This window comes from Ictidomys tridecemlineatus, unplaced genomic scaffold (genome assembly GCF_052094955.1).
Source record: "Ictidomys tridecemlineatus isolate mIctTri1 unplaced genomic scaffold, mIctTri1.hap1 Scaffold_1445, whole genome shotgun sequence".
Classification (NCBI taxonomy): Eukaryota; Metazoa; Chordata; class Mammalia; order Rodentia; family Sciuridae; genus Ictidomys; species Ictidomys tridecemlineatus.
The window spans coordinates 7,013-23,313 of record NW_027521279.1 but is presented as its reverse complement, the minus strand read 5'-3'; the positions used below and the strand labels follow the sequence as shown (position 1 = coordinate 23,313).

General features: G+C 45.8%; 1 pseudogene; it reads right to left on the bottom strand.

Annotated features, from left to right (window-relative positions):
* Positions 1-5: 5 nt before the first annotated feature.
* Positions 6-13,637, bottom strand: LOC144372674 (single-minded homolog 1-like; annotated as a pseudogene).
* Positions 13,638-16,301: the final 2,664 nt, after the last annotated feature.

The window sequence follows — 16,301 nt, the reverse complement described above, 5'->3', positions numbered from 1 at the left end:
TGTGCTTAGGTTCCCACTCCCCACCACCCTGGGGAGCCACCAAGGTTGTTTGGGTGCAGAGCACAGTGTTCCTTACACAGGTGGTAAGCGCAGCGCAGATGGAAAGTTTCGCAGCCATGCACCTGGTGGCACAAGGTCTTCTCCATCAGGTCCTGAGATTCATACCCCATAAGCTCCGCCACCCTGTGGAGAGGATTTCGGGTGGGCTGGGTGCCCCAGTGCCCTCAACTCCCGACCAAACACAGTTCCAGACCTGGGTGCCCGCCCTCAGTTGCAGAACCTGGTTTGTTGCCTCATCTGCAGAATGGGTCATTCAGATCAAGGGGAATCTGTCCCTGACTAAGAAGGGTTGCATTACACTAGAAACAGCCATTTTTGGTCCTGCCCACCCACCCGGAGTCCAGAAAGATGAGCTTCATGTCCAGGCTGGCTCAAAACATGAACATGTTACTGTGCAGCTTGATCTCCGTGACAGCGCTAGGAGGCAGCGAGTGACCCACAGCCACCAGGCCCACATTCTGGTAACAGCCGTCAAAGGGGGACATGTCCAAGCTGTATTGGCCGATCTTCAGGGAGCCACTGCAGTGACTGACCTGTGGCAGAGTGGGAGGGCGAAGGACTCAGCCCCACTCAGGAAGAGCCCCAGAAAGATGAGGAGGGGTTTGAAACATGTGGAAACTACTCAGCCAGAAATATTGTCTGGGCCATGCCCTTCTGGGAAGGGGCCCAAAGTGAGAGGACTCTAAAGTATCTCAAGAGAGTGACTGCAGGTACAACTGAACTCACTTGGGAGCTTGTAAAAATGAAGATGCCTAGACCTCCACCAACCCTAACGGTCTTAGGATGTTCAATCGCATTCAACCTGAGAACCACAGCTTTGAGCTGAAGCTTTGATTCTTAACTTCTTTGGAGGTCCAAATCTGGCGCTCGGCTTAAACTCCTAGGAATCCACCAAGGGTTCCTCACCACTTCAGAGGTTTTCAGGATTCTTCAGACCCATCTCTGAGAGGCCCATGGCTGTGGAGTACTAGGCCAGTCAGACCCAGTCTTTAAGCTTCATTTCCAGTAGTTCATACAGTTCGGGGACCGATAGAGCATCTGGACCCGCTGCTCTTTGAAACAAAGGTACTACATATGGCTCACACAGGACTGTCCCTGATGTGAAAATGACCCTCAGACGCTGCAGATGCCTTGGGTCCCCGCCCCGTCCAAAACACCCAACCACTGCTGGGTGTCAATCTTTCACCTCAGCCACTTACCTTGTAGTCCCGCAGGTGAGGCCAGCCTTCCGCTTGGCTAAGACACACTTCATCCTCAGGAAGAAGGAGCGCTCGATCTCGTGCTCTGAGAGAGAGAGAGAGAGAGGAGCAGAGGGAAGATCAGGACATGAGACGTGCGACTGAGCGGCTCCAGCCACGATAAACTTGGGGAAAACCACAAACTGAGCGCCATGTGCTTAAGCATCGCAGACAAGTGTCTGCCTTACACTGTACAAAGTGACGGTGGTAGGGTGGGTGGGCGGTGGGCACTGCGGTCATCTTGTCGTGGTCAGAAGGGTGGATGTATTCAAAAATGCTGTTTCTGGTCAGCTCTATTTGTAAAGACAAGAGTATCATCACCTGTGCAGTAATAGAATGTCCCATGGAGAAGCTGAAAACTTGGTGTGTGGGGGGGTCTGTTGGGCCATGAAAACAGGAGCCAGCAATTGGCCCTGAGTTCTGATTTCATTTCTCCCCTTGCTACCTATTGCATCCTATGTACACCTCAGCTCCCTTATCTGTGAGATAATAACTAGTAGTCCTTATAGTAGTAGTAGTAGTAGTAGTAGCAGCAGCTCTGGTAAAGAGTATCTTACCAGAAAAAAATAAGTATCTGGCTTATTGTAAAGCCTCAAAAAAGTAGCAATTGCCTGGGCTTTGGGTGGAAGCTAATGGATAAGGGAAGTCTAGGAATGAGAAGATCCAGATCTGTTTAATGAATCCCTCCATCAGCTGAGAAGTCTCTAGCCCAGAAATGCAGACATCAAAGGATTGGGGAAGCCCCACCCTCCTGCTTCCAACTCTGGCTGTAAACACTGCAGGATGGAAGTGTAGACCATTCACTACCTGAGAAAGACCCAGGTGAACTGAGGCTGTCTCTGATATGTACATGATCTTCCCATCTGGGGCCCCCACAAAGATGAAGCCGTCCAGGGTCTGGGAGGCAGAAATAGAGTGAATGGAGAGGCTTCTGGGCCATCTGTTGAAATGCAGGGGTGGGGAAAGGCAAAAGTTAGAAACATTCAGACACAAATGCAGAGAGATAGAAAAGAGAGAGACTGTTGGGAAACAGGACATAGAACCAGTCACAAGAGGCCCTCCTTTTTTTTTCATTCATTCCAATTTTGTAAGCATCTGAAGCATTTAACACACTAGAAGATATCCAGAGGAAGTTGTGGACAATGCTCATGTTGCATAGGCTCAGGATTTACCAAAGGGGACAAAGAAAACATGTTTGTAATAGACATGAGCACAAATTCTGGAGATAAATCACAGAAGTAGATTAGGTTCTACTGAAAGAACCAGAGGTTTTCTGTGTCAGGCTTGAAGGGCTCTGTAGGGATGTTGTTAGATCATGAAAAGAATAATAGCAGTGTTTGGGAAAGATCCGATCCCTACTGCACTGGTCAACATGGACGAACCTAGAGTCTGAAATCTATAGAGACAATTAAGCTGGTCAATGGCACTAGAAAGTGTACAGGAAAGGGGGATTTAGGAGATGAGAGAAGGGGAGTCAAAGATGCCTTACAGGAGCTGATGTTTGAGCAGAACTTTGGAAAGGGAGGTTGGGCTAGAGAAGGGAAGAAGAGCATCCTAGGCAGAAGGGATAATGTGGCAAAGGCAGGGACTTTGCGGGAGGATGAATCTGATGTATTCTGAAGTGATGTGCTTGGTGTACTACAGGTGGAGCTGAAAAAGTACACCCACAATGAATTTTTGAAATGTGGAATGTCAATTTGAGGAATCTGAAGTTGTTCTTATAGATATATAGGATTCCAACAGAGGTTTTCTAAGCAGGAAAATAACATACTTAGATATATTATTTTAATCTTGGAAATGACCTACAGAAGGAAGGAAGGAATGGGGGTGAAGAGGTCGGAACAGATAGCTGCAGCGGAGATGGGTCAAGTCTGAAACTGAGTGATCAAAAAAGAGATGAAGAAAGATGAGAATCTTTGCCTCTGAGCTGTAGCCCCAGCCCTGAGCCCCCTATTTTGTAGGATGAACAAGTTGAGGGAGGATAAAAAAATGGGCATCTAATTCTTAATGTCAAAATGTGGTGGGGCCTTTGTAGAGCCTAATGGGTAGAAGAGCTGACAGACTGCAGGGATGTTGGAGCAAATGGGGAAGGGAGTGAGCCACTGAAATAAGGAATGGAAGTCAATCCTACCAGAAGTTTGGGGTAAAAAAAGAAGAGATATTGGGTAAGAGCTAGGAGGGGTGAGGGATTGTCTAGGGGTTTCATTTTCTTGTTTATATTGCCAGAAGAGATTGGCTGGGATTATGGTAAAATGGGGGGACAGCTGAGAGACATCTGATGAAAGGTGTTGAAATGAAGGGAATTACAGCACCTTTTCTAGATAAATTCAAAAGTATGGAAGCCAGGCCAGCAAAAAAAAGCTCATACCCTTTTTTCTTTGTTCAGTGCAACTAAAATCTCTTGTTTCTTGAGGGAAAAGAGTATGGGTACTAGTAGAACATGAAGGCTGTGGGACCCTGCGGAGAGATTATGTTCATTCGGGTCCTGGAGGAAGAATTGAGGGCTTCCCTTAAACTTCTTAGGTTCCAAGCTACCACTTCCAGTGGACTTGAATAATAATAAAGAGGGTGTGTGGTAGGGGACAAGTGTCAAACCTAAAAATGCCATCGGGAGTTTTATTATTTAAAATATTTGTTCTGTGACTTAGGCCGGCAACAGACAATTTTAAACCGTGTGCACTGCAAACAACAATGTAATCAGCACCTCACATGGGTTCAACTCATTACCTGGGGGTGTGTATGTGTGGAATCCAGAGCCTGGCCTGGCCTGGGGCCAGGGGGAGTCTGGGAACTATGAGGAAGAGATGAAATGAGTTGCAGACCCAGCTGGAACCCCAAAATGTAGGTTAAAGCACAGATGGGCACTTCTACCAGATTCCTGTTATTTCCTTGGGAAATCCTTTATTTCAGATGGTTCTGCGGCTCTATCTTGGCAGCTTGGCCCTGGGCTTCCAGTGCCAGTGGACGGAGAGATGACAAAAGATGCCCCCTGCCTTGGTCTCAGCACCCTGATGGAGCCTTGCTGGGCTGTTTTCCACACCCCAAGCCTTGGTTGCCACTTGCCTCCCTCTCAGCCTGGAGAGTCGCCCTCCGCCCATCCTCGCCTAGGTAAAAGCTTTAGTTCTAATTTTGAGATGCTGTTAGGCTGAGAGAGCCATGTCCAGAATAGATCTTTACATTTTACTTTTTAGTTAGTTAGTTTTTAAGAAAGCAGAGGCCCATCCAGGAAACCAGGACCTGGAAGGATGTGAGCCACTGGGAGACGTGTGTCCTACCTGGAGGATATGGGAGCCCAGTTCGTGGCCAACGTGGTCCAGGGGGCTGGTCCGACTTGAGTTGCCCCCTGCCTCACCAAGCCCTGGGAAGAAATAGAAACAAACTTTAGTATCAGAATCCCAGCCCGAGTGTCAGTTGGGGACCAATTTGCATTTTTTGTGATTTGTTACCCATTAATGCAAGAAGCCCCTGATAATATTTCCCATACCCTCCACCCAACCTGCACAGTGGGAAAAGGTTATTCCAGAGAATAAATTTTGTCCCCTCCCTGGGTTCCGAACAGAGGCCAACCTCTGGCTCTGAGGGAACCAGGTGTCTCAGCTAGGAAGGCTCTCCTGGAGTGCTTTCCTGGCTGTACCTCAAGGGGCCTCTGCGCTAGAGAAGCCCCCAACATTACACAACAGCGATCACTTTTGCGTAGGTTCACTAGGTTGTTTAAGGAAAGGAGAGACACTCATTTATTGCCCAAAGTTTTCATCATCTTCCTTACCAAGAGGCAGAGGATGTCCCCCCACATAGTGAACCTCTGCCCGCAAAGTGGCCCCAAAAAACTGGCCAGGTTCATCTGGTCCCTGGCGTCCTCTGTGATTGGCTGCGTGACTTTCTAGACATTCTCCTCTCCTGGATCTGACTTTAATCACCTTCGAAAAAATCCTTGAGCTTGCGGTTGACTTTCAGTCTGACGCTTACCAGCATCCCTTCCTAATCCTTCATCTTCCTTTTCCTTGTGAGCCCCAGCATTTCACACCCTAGTCCTGTCCCCTCCACCTCCAAAAAGGGGCAGGGGGACTTTCCTGAAGTCGGTTACCCTGAGGTGCTAACAATTTCTTAGCAATATTTTCATTGCATTCTTGACATAGAAAGTAATTCCATTCTCTACTTGTCAGGTACCATCTCCTATTAACAAGGACAGTCCATTTATCTCCTCTGTTACCAGGTTAAGATCTTTTGAGGCTTTGCCAGTTTTTATGGTGATGCCTAAAACAGCAAACCTTCAAGACTCTCATGGTTGATTTTTTAAAAATTAATAGTCTACTCTATTACCTGTGTACATAAAGAAATAAAAAGGCAGAAGAAACTTGGACAGAGCTATGTTGAATTTGTTATAGATAATATCTCTAACGGGGCTTGTGGAATGATATCATCTAGAGAGTGAAGTCCTTCCATTCTTACATCATTGTACAAGGTTTAACATGACATCTTTTTATTTTTTTAGATGACCTTCTTCATTAGGGGAACATTCTTAAAATGTACGATGACAAAAACACTCTAAATGTGGCGCTGGGAAGAACCTTTCACAATAAAGCAAGGAGTTAGGTTTTTTTCAAGGTGTTGGCCAGGAGCTGCTTCCTAAGCAAGCAATCAAAATCCTGGCAAAGAGTAACACTGAATGCCCCTTAAGCTCAAATAGGGTCTTTCTGGGCGTTTGAACATCTAACTAAATCTAAAGATTTCCCCACCGCTTGGTAAACACTGAGGTCCCTGCCTGCAAAGGGACTCCTGACAATCCCCCGTGCAGACTGACCCCTCCTGTCTTTTTAGCCCACCCCAACTTCCCTCCCCAGAGTGACTCCACTGCCCTGGTTTCTTTCCTTCTCTGGACCATTCCAGGAGGTCCTTGTCACAGTCACCTGTAAACACCCCTTTCGTGTTGTCTCCTTCCACTTTGCTCCTCATGATTAAACCAATCTATTCTCCTTGATATCTGGCACCACATTTTCTTTTCTTTTAAGTCTCTGTTCAGACATTGCTACCCAGAAGAAGAGTCAGAAAGAGCTGACTGTGGAGGCTAACAGGGTAAAGGAAAAGGACCCTGCAGAGAGTGCCGAACTACATGGTTTGCCAACATATTATCAACCACCATAAACTACTGGAAGGGTCATCTGGCATCCCAGGTATTTCCCTGTTTCATGCTGATTGGTGGCTGCTAGGGTTGCTATGGATCCCCACCTAGCCTGACTGAGTCAGGGACACCTGGCACAGCAGATCTCTCCGGTTATTTGTAGATAAACAACTTAGCAGGGTGGGAATGTGCCTAGGAGAGCTCTGTGGATTTTTCCAAGGACAAAGATGATGTCCCTTCCTTGGACAGGTTTTTCACTAAGTCTTCCTTGTGTGGGGAGACCGACTGAAGCCCCCAGAAGTGTTGGAAACCTGTGCATGGCCAACAAACGTCTTCAATGTGAAATTCTGTTGGTCTCCAGGAGCGCCTACCCTACCAAATGATCTGAAGATCTCCCGGGCTGGGCTGTTAGGGGTGGGGGTGGGACACTGGTCTAGGACTTGCAGCCACCCTCCACTGTTTCTGGTATCGGGTAACGGCCTTATTATTATGTCCTGTGAGGGAAAATAAGACCTTTTAAAGGTCAATAAACAGCCCATCAGGGACGGGTTAACAGAGACCTCCCTCCCCCTCACTTATCCACTCTCCACCCACCCCCACCACCTTTTTAAGGAACCTTTTTGCTTTCACAAAGCATTGCCTTCTCTTTTGGTTTCCCTTGGAAATCTCCGTCACTCGGTTGAGTCTGGCTTAAGGTTTTATAAGGAACAGGCTACCCTCACCTGTCCGTCTTCCCTGACATAATACCAGGATGAACTCGCCCTTTGGGGTGCAGAGGACACTCCCCCAAGCCTGCATCAAGGGTCCTCCTTTCCAAAAGTCTCCAAGTGGGCCAGAGACCCCTCTCCATGTACCCCCTCCCTCTTGCGTTCAGTGTCGTGCTCTGGCACCCAATTTCAGTTGCGAGGGGGGAAGCTGAGATTTCCTTTCTGCACTTGACCTACTGCAGAAAATTTGCAAATCCTTTTGATTGTATGTTTAAAATGAGGAGGAAACCAGCTCCCTTGGCGGTGGGATTACAGTGGGAACAAGATCTAAAGATTCTCTTGTAATTCGGTGAGGCCGAGGGAACAGGGTTTTGCAAAGGAGAAAAGGAGCTCTGTGAGGGAGGTGATCACTAAATCGTTTTTTTAGACAAAAAGATTTTCCCCAGCTAAAGTGGCTGAAGACAAAAAAAAAAATTATCTATTTTGGAAGATTTCCAAGATATGCCACATTAACCTTAGAAGACAAATTTTGCTTCTCCCAGGCCCCCCTCTTTCCTTCAAGTCTGGTTTATCATATTTACATAAGTAGCATTAGAAGGGATGTATCTATTATGGATCTAAAGGGCTAGCTCACATTTCACGTGAAAACCCCTGTAAGTTTCAAGGTTGCTTTACCCTTGGTTCAAGGTGCCATTTCCATTTAAATACCCCCTGACCCAAGGATTACCTCGATGGACTGACTGCATGGGTTTTGTAATTTTCTGAAAATGAGATTTTGATTTATAAAACAAGAAACCAATTAGTAACCAAATGAGGCTAAGTAGGTCCACTAAAATTGACCTAATCCCACAGGCACCATTTAGGCCCATTCTTGCCGAATGAATAATCTGCCTCAGTCTAGCTGTGCCCAAAGCATCATCCAGCTGTGTTATTGCAAGCAGCAAAAATAAATGGATTGAAGTTTTCCTTCCAAATGAATTTCATACCCTTGACAAAATACAGATTACAGACCCTGCATCATTGCTGCGTTCACTCTGACAGGAAGAGGTGGAAGGAAAGAGCGTGTTCTTTCTTGTATTCTGTACACCCTCTACTGCCTCAGAAATGCATGCTCCCTGTAGTTGTTCCTGGGACCACTATCTACTCGATGGATCAAGGTATGCCTTTCAGGCAAGAAGGGGATAAATGCATAAACTACAGAAGCTGTCCCTCCTTTGGACGACCACCTAGAGACTGGGGCTGGGAAGACCCTGGAAGGCACAACTCCTAATGTTTAGTCCGAAGTCATTTGTCCAAGCTACCTGGGGTCAACTGCGACCAAGGGTGAGGGGGAGAAGGCTGGACCAGGAAGGAAATCCCAAAGCCTATGTACCCTGCAGAGCCTGGGCATCATCACTGAACACAAATGCTAGAATTCCTCCGCCACCTTGATACCACGCCACCTTGGTGTTGGGGTTTCCTGCGCCTCTGCAGCTGGACTCTCTGGGGAAGAGAGATGGAGATGGACACTTCCCATTGAGATAGACTCCTGGATCAGTCCTTGGGCAAAAGGTCGACTGGGGAATGGACATGCACCCTCTCCCTCCTCTAGTGCAGGGGCACTTCTAAGCCACCCGGCCTGTGTGACAGTGCTCCCTAGGGCATCCATGACCCTGCCCTGCCAGGCCTTGTCCTGCACCAGCTCCTCGGGGCCCCACAATGTATGACTCTCCTCTGTCTGCAATGCGTGTGCCCTGCCTTCCTTTGCCTGCCGCTCAGGGGCCAGAGACGCTCTGTGGCTGTGCCTGAGAAGCCACTAATGTTACTGCAAATGTGGGAATGGGGTGACTGGGCCACTGCAGAGAGAATGGGACTCACTGTGCCAACTTAATTGGCCTTGGACCTTCAGACCTTGATACAGGTGAAATGAACTTGAGACTGTGATATGGTAGCTGTCCCTAGCCTAGGCTGAGCCACAAAGGCACAGTAGTCGCCCACTGTGTGGGGAGACCTGAGGAGGAAAATTTGTTTCATTGTGGACATTCTTTTAGCATCCTCAGAATAGCAGGACCATTCCTAAATAATTGGGATTCCTCTTCCTAGCATAAAATTTAAATTTTTGTGGATCAAAGACTGGGAATGAATAACCCACTAAAATCATTAATATTATAAGAGTCTGAAACTTTTTTAAAAAACAAAAATTCCTGGATCTATAGAGAAATGCAGCATCAATCCGTGGCTTTGTATTCTGTGTCACCATTTGTCAGGAAAAGTTTCAAGCTACTGGGATTCCCTAGAACTGAAAAACAACTCTTGTAGAAATCAGGTTTTTTACTCTGTAAGCTTAGTATTGTTTTAGCTTCAAGTACATGATCATACCTTATTTGAAATCATCACCATAGCTTTTTATACCTGTTTTTTTAATATTTTTTCAGGTTATTATTTTTTGGTAGTTATCTGTCTCCTTAAGAAAAAAAGTGTTCCTCCCACCCCAGTGGCTAGACCTACAATTTCTAGCAAATAAATCTGCCTTGCAAATAATCTGCACAAAATTTAGTTCTTCACTCCACATTTTAAATCAACATCAAAACTAGAATCAAACGGAGAAAATCAGTGTAGAGCATAAACTGTGCTTAAAGGCTTTTAAATGAGAAAAACTTCTGTAAGAAAATAAACATGGAAACTTAATGGTCAATCATTTCCTTGAGCAGAAAGAAAAACAGTCTTGAATCACCGATGCACGTGGGAAATGGGCGCCGCTTTCTTTTCTTAAGTTCTCTGCTTCAAAAAATATAATACAATTAGGGATTTCAATCTAGAGATGAATATTATAGAAAGGGTCTGTGGAGGTTTGCTTATTCATACTCTCTTTCCTGAACACTCACTCATTTCAATTGTGATTATTTTTATTTTCTAAAGAGGTTTTGACAATGAAATGGCAGATATTACCAAGACGGAACAGCTATAGACTTGAAAACATATTTGATTCCTTCAAAGTTCATTCCACATGCCACTATGCCCAGTAAAATTGTATTATAGATGGATAATTAATATGTATTTCTTTTTAGTTGAATTTGTCCTATTTAGCACACAAACAAGGTCAAGACATCTCTTTTTTATCCTGTCTTTCCAGCTTTGATAGCACGTAAGATTTATATATTTCTACATGCCTCAATCTTTCCTTTTCTAGACTATTTAGAAAAGACTATTATCAGTCAGAAGATATGTGCTTTTAATGATGTCACAATAATGTTATCAGAATTTCTTTTTTACTTTACTTTTTTTACTATTAAATCTCAAATTCAACATAGAAATCTAATGTTTTATTCTTAATTATTTGGAATATCCATATCCCATCCTCTTTTCTCTATCATCCCCCCTTTATTAGTTTATTATTCTCTACTCAGGTAAAATAAGTTTAAAAGCTGAAACAGGCCACCAAATAAAAGCTAATAGACTCTTGAGTGAAAAACCACACTTAGCAAGGAAGATTGGAAAGGAAATGATCTATATTTTAATTACTTTTCTCCTTTAAAAATAAGTATGGGGAATTTTATTTGTTCATTTAATTTATAGCTTTTTGCATTGTACGGTTATATAGTTGAATTTGATATGAACAAAAAAAAACAAATTTTACAATCTCATTATGCCTATAGCTATGTCACCAGATTTATAATTATTTGAGAGTGTCTTACAAGAATCTTTGTTTAATGGAATATTTACCATAATAATCCCCGACGTTTGCTCTTCAGTCCTATTGCATCTGAGATGACTCTGAGTCCCTTTATGCAAAACATGAATCCCAGGTAACTCTTTCCGACCACCCACTGTGAAGACAACAGCATCAGAGCCTAAGAGATCTGTGGCTCCGCCATCACACCCTTGCCCCGACTCCGAGAAACTGCTGTGAAGGGGCCTCGGCGCCCTCGGCTTTCCTAGCAAGGATCAGTCATTTTTGTTTGTTTTTTAAGATACAAAGAAAGGAGCAGCGGGACTGAGCACCCTGCAAATAACGCTCGCCTTCCCTCACCCATGTCAGCCACGTTCTCCAGCCTACTGGGAACCTGCCCAAAAAACAAAATACATATTTTGGAAGACCCTCAGAAGATCTTCAGCCTTGGGTCTCTGCACTGGCGCCCAGGCCAGGCACACGTCCCAGGAAAGTAAGTTTCAGCCAATCAGAATCCTCCACAGCTCTGCGGACAATGCCTTTCAGGCCCGACCTTGGCAGATCTGGAGCTGGGTCTCTGTAACGTGGGTCTCAAGTCTGAGGGTTTCCCAACAAGTGGCACTGACTCATCAAGCCCCTCGGGGCTCCAGAAGGGAAGAGACCCAGCAGGGGAGGTAACCCTCGGGGTACCCAGCGCCAGGTTAACAGGTGGCACACTCACCGGCAGCCGCTTCGCAGGCGCCAGGGGAGGGAAGCTTCCCAGCCTAGCACCCCCAGCCTCAGAGCTGGGACGACGCTGGGCGGGCCTAGGGTGTCTTCTGCTTTACCTACCTTAAGTCCTGAAGGGCTGCAAAGGGTGCGAAGACGCCCACCTCTTAATTGTACTCATGTCTATGGTCCAACTGAACAACTATGCCGGCCTCTCCGATTCCCGCTAGCAGAGTGGTGCAGAGCATTCCCTGGCTCCTGTCCCTTGATCATTAATTGGGGGAGGGGTACGTGAAGGAACTAGGAGGATGCCGGCTTTGGGACGAAAGAGGTGGTTTAAGAATCCTCCTCCTCGGTTGTTGCCAGTATTATTCCTAATTGGAAGCCCAAAGCGCCCCTCAGTAACTTCTTTACAGCTCAAGGCGCTTAGCTTCCACTTCACTCCCGGGCTCCCTTTCTCCCACCCTTTCTCAATGCCACTCACCAGTCTTCCCACCTCCTATTGGCCGGATGCGCCTGTGGGGCAGCGTTCATTGGCTAATGGAGCTGAGTGATGACAGGACGCCCCCACTGCCCCCAAGTGCCCCCGTCTGGGCTCCCAGTCCTACCACCCGCGGGGCCACCGCAAACCTAATGAGACCAGGGTGCAGGGGTCCAGTTGCCAAGCTGCCACCGTCTTTCCGGGCCTCTGGGGCCTGCTGGGTGTTGTGCACGCCCCGTGCTATCCCTGCTCCCCTGGTTGGGTGTCTGAGCACTCAGCTTGACGCACCAGCGTAATGGTGCTGAGAGCACTTAGAGGTTGTGTGCTGCAACCCCCAGGGTGCAGAGGGCGGGCTTGGAGGCTGGGGCTGCTGGCAGGCAATACCGTTGCTTCCCGGAATGAGCAGTCTGCCCAAACGCTATTTTCTCTCCCATTTCTCTGAAACCAGAAGGACACCGAATTCATCACCAGAGGAAATAAATACAATGCCTGTCTTTACTCCCAAAGAAGAGCGTCTTTTTTGAAAGGCGTCGGATTTGTGGCTCATTTGCTCACTGTGGAAATCTCTGTTGGGGGAGTTTCTTCCTATGGCAAGCAGCAAATGGACACTAGGAGAAAAGAGGCTATATTTCAGGTCCAAATAGAAGTGATTGACAGATATCTCACAACAACCCATTATCTTAAATATCAGCCGACTCTTTAGTTGGGTTTTGTTTCAAAAAATAAAAGCCCAACGTGAATATTCTTTACAGAAAGGATACAGTCTGCAAAATTGAACTTAAAATGTCTACAATTCCCCCACTAGGAGCTTTTTAAACGAACGCTCCCAAGTGTTGTTGCTGACAAATGATGGTTTAGAGATCCTTTAATTTGGATTGCCCTTTCTTTCTGTCATCTGAGAAAAGACAACAGATAGCAAGTCCCAGAATTGGTTTCCTAATTTGAGAATATCTTGAAAATGCAGAATAAATTTCCTATAGGAAGCCAAGAGACTGGGTCAATTCAGGATGTATTTGTATGAATATACCTCCTCACTTGCAGAACCATAGACATATAGAGGAATTATTATCTGATTTAGTTAGATGTACGTAGATCTATCCATATCTAACAAAAATGCAGAATCTAGCAGTGTTCCTGCTTTCTACTGGATACAATTCAAACAAGTGGAATAAAAAAGAAAGTCATGTTTGTATTAGTAGTACTTTCAATTGAGCCCAGTATCTGATGTGTTGACAAAAGCACTGTTGGGCTGCTTCCCAACCAGACACATCAGAGGGACTGAACAGAAAGTATTAACAGGGCAGTAGAGGGAGCTAGGAAAAGGAAAAGCAACCTTGAGTTTATCGAGGACTGAATCAAGTAGGTAGGCTAAAATTCCCTTTGTATAGAATACAAATGTAGTAAATATGGGTGCATCTTCCTCATTGGGGTAGGCTCATTGTCTGGCAAGTTCCTACCCCCTTTGCTTTGAAATTCCTTCCAGTAAAGTCACTTACCTTGTGTGAACACCCCTCTCATTTTGAGATAGCTGGTCATGAGTGAGTCTGATTATGGAAGCTTTGTCCAGCTGAGAGGTGATAGCTGAGGGCAAAGGCAGTAATTCAGCAAGTTCATAAAACTCACTGTTTTCCTTCTCCCTCCTAGTCTGGGCAGCATTTTTGGACTTCTCTTTCATTGTGTCTCGTTCCCCCCTTCTTCTTACAACGTGAGCTCCACAGATTCATCCAAAACCAAAAATCAATTTTCAATTAGATATCATACTTGGCAAAAACATAAGACATACTTTAAATGAAGAGGCTGAAGTCTGCACCAGGGAATGCAGTGCTGGTAGTAAAAGGACAGCACAGAGAACAGAAAATATCTTCTTTGAAAAAGTGTACAATAGGAAAGTTGCTGATCCACGGCAATTTGGGCAATCCTGAGGTTTCTAGTCTCATATGCTGTCAGGGCAACCGAGGAACCAACCTTTTCTTGTATTCAGTGCTGTGAACCCCATTCCTTGGACAATCTTTATCCTCCCATTTATGGCGCTGATTGCTGCTGAAAAAAAAAATACTCTAGAGAGGGGTGTGTGCCATTCTACTGATGTTCAGAACACCTTTAAGAGTGTTTGTTTAAAAATACAGACATCTGCTATCTCCTTGCTGCTCAATGGCATAAGCTCTAAGTTGATGTCAGCTTTCTGGTGTTATTTTCACATCTGGGCAACACCTGGCAAGAAGGGGTCAAAGGTTGGGATAGTCAGAAAAGGGGGAAAGAACCAAACAGATTTTGTGGGTGTTTCAAAACTGGAACCAGCTAGTGGGCTGTAATCTAGAAGGAGGAGTCATTTCTCCAGTGGGTGTAGCCACTTGGAGACCTACTCTGGGCAGTACGCATCACCAAATGGTGTACAGTAGCAAGAGATGGTTAGGAAGATTGAGATGTTATGTTGTCTGGTCGCTTTTACACAAAATTCCAGAAAGATCAGATAAGGTCAAGTCAGCTACTACAGTAGCGGTAGCAATTGGAACCAGTGGGAGAGATTCGGAGGGCGTGAAAGAACCTTTCCTAGCTCTCCTCTTTCTGCCAGTGTGGACAGATATCAGGATAAGATGGAGCCACCGGGCGCAAAGCCACTTTAGGGTTAAGAAGCAGTTTTCTATTGTTCTAGACAGGATTCCAGTGAAGTCTGCAGCTGCTCTAAACCCTATCTCTTTTGCAAATAGCGTGCAGGTGTGGAAGTGCTTTTCTGGAGTCTGAAACCTGTACTCTGTAGGGACTCTGGTGGGCGGGGGCGTGTGGAGAGCCTGCATTTCCCCCCTTTTCATGCAGGGTGAGTTTTAAACGGAAGAAATGTAGTATTTTTTCCTCAGAAGCAAAAGGGGAAAAATCAGTTTTGAAGTTTTTACACCAAAGGCGGATGTTGTGGGCTGCCTAGCGGGTTACTCCAAGGCCCCAAGGTATTTCTTTTGTTGATGAACCCAGTAAAGGTCATTTAATAAACAAAGTGAACATAGGGCCCTGAGGTAACAGCCCCTCACTAAATCCTTGGCATACAACTGTGTGAGCCGTGTTTACCCAGAGAGTGAATCAGCACAGCGACATAACACCTGCTTTTCTAATCTCTGAACTCAGTTTGGAGCAAGGACTCTTTCACTTCCCCACCCGACCCAAGGACCCAACTTGGCACCCTCTTGGCAATCCCTCCCACCAGCCCCGCACGCATCTGCGCCTTGCCAGCCTGGGACGTGAACCCTGAACCAGAACTTCAGGTGCCTCCCACGTGTTCTGTGAGTTTGCCTTTGCCTCCAGCATGGGAAATTTTAAATAAGTTTCTTGAGACTAAGAGGCTAATCCTACCAATCTCTTTTCCAATATAAGACGAAAGCAAAGAGATGGGCACAGCGAGCCACCCACACCCAACAGGGATCATACAGAATCTAGGCTGTAGCCTCCTTTGTATTAAAACTTAGCCCTGTGGTCCAGAGGTGGTCTACACTGCCCCTGGAGGAGACCCAATTAAGTGAGGAAACTGATCCTGATCTATACAGACATCTCCCCCAACCAAGAAGGGCAAACAGATGAAAGGCAGCACATTGTTTCCTGAGCCCCTTCCACCTTTGGGACTCCCTAGAATGCTGCCTTCATGGAACCTGCTAGCAGCTGTGGCCCAGACACCTGGACATGCATAAGCCCAGGGCTCTGGTGGGGTGAGCTGTGAGCTCGCTGTGGCGGATTGGGAATCATGCCTGTGCCTGCGAAGTCTCCTGCACTGCATGTGTTCAGAAAGAAAAAGAGGGGGGCCCCCAAGAGCCGCCTGACCTTTTCGACATCAGGCCAACTCTGACTAGAGATGCTGTAGCTTGTATTATAAAACAAAAGGTCAATGCCAAGAGGAATTCCCAAAACAAACTGCCAAACTGGATTGTAGCACTGCAGCACAGACCTGGGCCCATTGCCATTCCGATCCTGCTCCAGTATAGACCTCCGTCCTGTCTTCCTGTAATTACTCTCTGTTCCCAGCTATCTGAACATTTTAATCAAAATAAGAGTGATTTCTGATGCTTTTCTTTTTAAAACTGCCAGAAAGACACACAGTGTCATCTTCTCATATCACATGTGCACAGATGCACAAAAAACACAGACATGGATTTTACTCAATGAGCAAGGTCAGAATGAGGGATATATTTATAATCAAGATGAAAAATTCAAAGGTGTCCACTTAAACATCTCCGTATGATATATCCAAATGTTCACTCTTTACCATGGAAAAAGGAAATTTTATCCAGAAAACGTTAAGGTCTTTAGAAATAAATACTCACATGTTTCTTCCATGTATACAAGGTGGGTTTTTTGG